Raw genomic sequence first — 3,984 nt, 5'->3', positions numbered from 1 at the left:
TGTGCCTTTGACGGGGAGACCTCCTACGGTGCGATAATGAACCTAAAACGAACCTGACTTTATGTTCATGTGTGTTTCCCATATTTCCGCCAACACTTTATTTAGAACCCTGTCATCCATGTAAACCTATTAACTCATCCCTGCTGTCTGCCCCATCGGGGTGTATCCCCGCAATAACATTTATTAATATGCTTTTGATTCACTAGGGGCTTGGTCACCCAAATCCTAAAGATTGATCCTGGAGTTGGTTTGTACCCAACGATTTATTGCACAGAATCCCCATTGCGATTAATGTCATAATCAGCCTCCTTACTGGGTGAGAGTGTCTTTCTGTCAGCATTTCCTTCCGTTTTCTGGTGGATATGTCTTCGGACGATAGATCACGAGGTTCGGGGTTCGAGACCGGCCTCGGCACTTAAATTCTTTCGCAAGGAACTGATCTACGTTTGCCAAGTGCCAGTCGAGGTGAATGGGGTACCTGGCCCCCATTGCATAAAAGTTTTTGCGCTTTTTAGCAGTATTACGAGGAATACCATAATTATGATAATATTTCCATCCAATGATAACTACCATGGTAACACTGTTCAATAGCCAATCAGAATCAAGGATTCCATGCAAGTTACCATTGCATGGAAATATTACCATAATTGTATTCCTCGTAATACTGCTAAAAAGCGCATTATTGGCAGTATTGCCAGCTTATGCTATGCGGGATAACAATATAAAGCGCTTAGAAATATTGCATATTTTCATTCTCTGATTTTTTTAAGTCGGGATAAATCCCATATTTTTTTCTGACAGGAAAAATGACTGGGGAGGGAAGATTGTTCCCATCCCTCCCGACTCCGTGTTTAATTTATCGTCTTCAAGGGCACGTGTCAACATCGTCAAGTTATTTCTATTTTCTGGCATAAGTCGGCCAACAAATTATCTTTTGAACTACGAACATTCATGTGACATGAAATAGTCATAAAAGTAAATTTGAAACAAACTGAAATAGTTATTCCCAAGCACACATACACAAAATACCTTGTTTTTATCATGGAAAGTTATTTTGATATATTTAGTTTGTTTGAAGATAGTGTATCATTTAATCCTCGGTGGTAAATGATTTGTCAAAGTTGAATCGGGGAGGGGTGGGGCATTGTCCCCCATTCTTCGAAAATAATTGACTCTAACGGCGGAGTCGCATAAAAAATAATTTAAGATTCTGAGTTCCTACTCCAACAAGTTGTGCGCGCAACGAGGATACGTCCCTGGTGCCCATTTTACGGGGGAACACAAATTTTAAAATGAAAGATAAAGAAATAAAGAAAAGGAATTTAAAATGAATAACCAAAGTAAGCATCGGGCTTAAGACTGAAAGGGGCAAAATTTTATCGATTGCCCTACCCTAGTGACCTAGCGAAAAGGGATAGGATATCTAGGAGATATGCTTAAAACGAGACGAGAGGAGGTAAATGATGCATGAAAATGAGTCACTTAGACCCAACAATACAGATTGGACGAAAGGTACCATGATCTTTAGAATTGCTTGAGACCGGGATGTGAGTAGTCCGAAGCTTCCAAATCCATGAAATCCGTATCAAATCTTAGAGGTCAGTTTGGCCGAGAACGGTTTTTTTTTCAGCAATACCCTGACCCTTGTTCAAAGAAATTTTTTGCTCAAATTCTCAGGCGATTTTTAGGAAATTGTCAACCTTTTTCTTCCGAAAAAAAATCCATTAAGAGCGACCCAAAACGTATTTTCGATATTGCTATAGTTAGATCAATGCATAACTATAAGTATAATAATGCTGATTTAAATATTAGAGTATAGGCAGAATGATTTTGACGAAAATGATACTAACCAATGCGGTTTTGATATTTGGGGTGAACTTCCACAGCCAGTAAGTTCGCATGATATTTGCACCCATTTGCAATTACCCCTCGATTTTCACACAGCATGCACTAAAAGTAAGTTTGTAAAATTATTAACATTTCGATATCTATCACTTTCCTTCAAGATGCATGAATATTTTTATCTATTAAACTTAGAAAGTAAAAATCACGTGTTTTGCTTGGCCCTCACCAAACCCCTGCCCGCCAATCCCAGGTCAGAATAGGGCTAGGTATTTTGATAAAAATGACATAATTTTTTTGCAGGTGTATAGATTTGGATGACTCCGACGTCCCTTGGTTATACTCCTTTTATTTTCCTTCTGTTTTTCATATTTTTTCTCAATTTTCTCCTCAATTTTGTATATTATTTGAAAAATAATAAGGACAGTCGCCCCCTGTCGATCGCCCTAGAAGTGCTGCCCTAAATAGGACTATGTCTCAATAGGTAGCAAGATGAATGCATACGTATAAAGAGAGACGATGCGAACTATTATAACCTCGGCGCCGATTCAGCGCCTACAATGTCCGAGGTTTACGCAATTAAATTTCGACCTGATCATGATTGTATCTGCTCCGTCACAATGTCCTATAGAATACATACTTGGAATGCATAGCTAGCAGATGTCCTAACACTTACTTGGTCTTTTACCTAATTGCGTATGACATCGATGGATTTACTCAGAGTCAAGTCAATTAAGACTGTAGAGTTCCATCCTTCCTCATATGTAACGCTATAATTAAAAGCTTAGGAAACTTCAAGGTTTCATACAATGAGCACTATAAAAGTCCCCTGGAATCACTGGCGTAAATCCCGGGGGGGGGGGGATGGGGGGGATATATCCCCCCACTTTTCGAGGAGGGGGGGATGGCCGGTACAAACATCCCCCCCCCCACTTTTTACGAAAGAAATGAAGAAAAAAATCACAAGAGATAATTGTTTTATTGGTGAAAATTGTTCCTGAAATACCGCTTAACCCAAATAAAACAATATTATTGAATCATAAAATGCAAATAAAGAGCCAGTTCACCATTTCCAAACGAAATACTTATGTCCTTATTATAACATTGAAGAGAAACCCCCGTTTCTTCCAATTCATCAATGTTGGGGTCTTTGGAAAGGAATTAAGATGGAATGTCAAAAAAATTTTAATGTAATCTCTAATAAAACCATTAAACCATCATGGGGTAAAAAAAGATAATAATATTGGAGGAGTATTTGCCATATGGACATACAGTGGCGTAACTACGGGGGGGCATGGGGGGCACGTGCCCCCCCCCCCCCCCAATCGGCTGACCAAAAAAAAAACCGGGGAAAAGGAGAAAGGGGGGAGAAAGGAAGAGAAACGTAGTGGGAAAGAAGTAATATTATTCATTATAATGTTAGAATATATTATAACTATGTTATGTTACATTACTTAAGAAACATTTTTATCATAACTTTATGAAACATAATTTGCCCAGGGCCTACGTCTTCATTGTTCCTGGTGCTCGCATTGTCTGTTTAACGAGATATATAATCCTGTTGTACTAAAACATCCCGTTTTCAAGTCAATATAAACCAAATATATTTCCTAGCACTTGAGTTATCATTGTTTTATGTAATGACATATGCTTCTTTTTCATGACTCAATAAGTGATTGCCCCATGTTAAGGTCTTCCTATATATGAAACATTTCCTGTCCGTGATTACGTTCGCATTAGTGGATTGGTGAGATATGTCTGCTCAACATGAATTCCTAAAATCAGTCCTTAAAATGTCCCTTCTTCTGATCTGATTATCAAAAATTTTCAGCTCGCGCTTCGCGCTCGCATCATTTGGTTAATGAAATACGTATGGTCCTAGTTAATTCCTACAAAGAAACCTTAGAATGCCCCACTTCAGGTCTGAATTATCTAAATTTTCAGCTCGCGCTTCGCGCTCGCAATATTTGATTAGTTAGATGCGTATGATAATCATGATTGTAATGACTACAAAAAGTGTTTCATGTGTGTTTAGGTGTGAATATAAACAAATTTCAGCTCGCGCTTCGCGCTTGCATTATTTGATGAGTGAGATACATATCTGTTTAATGACATTGTCCTTAAAATGTCTCTATTAGGTCA

This window comes from Lytechinus pictus, chromosome 16 (genome assembly GCF_037042905.1).
Source record: "Lytechinus pictus isolate F3 Inbred chromosome 16, Lp3.0, whole genome shotgun sequence".
NCBI classification, from domain to species: Eukaryota; Metazoa; Echinodermata; class Echinoidea; order Temnopleuroida; family Toxopneustidae; genus Lytechinus; species Lytechinus pictus.
This window is presented reverse-complemented; position numbering follows the sequence as displayed.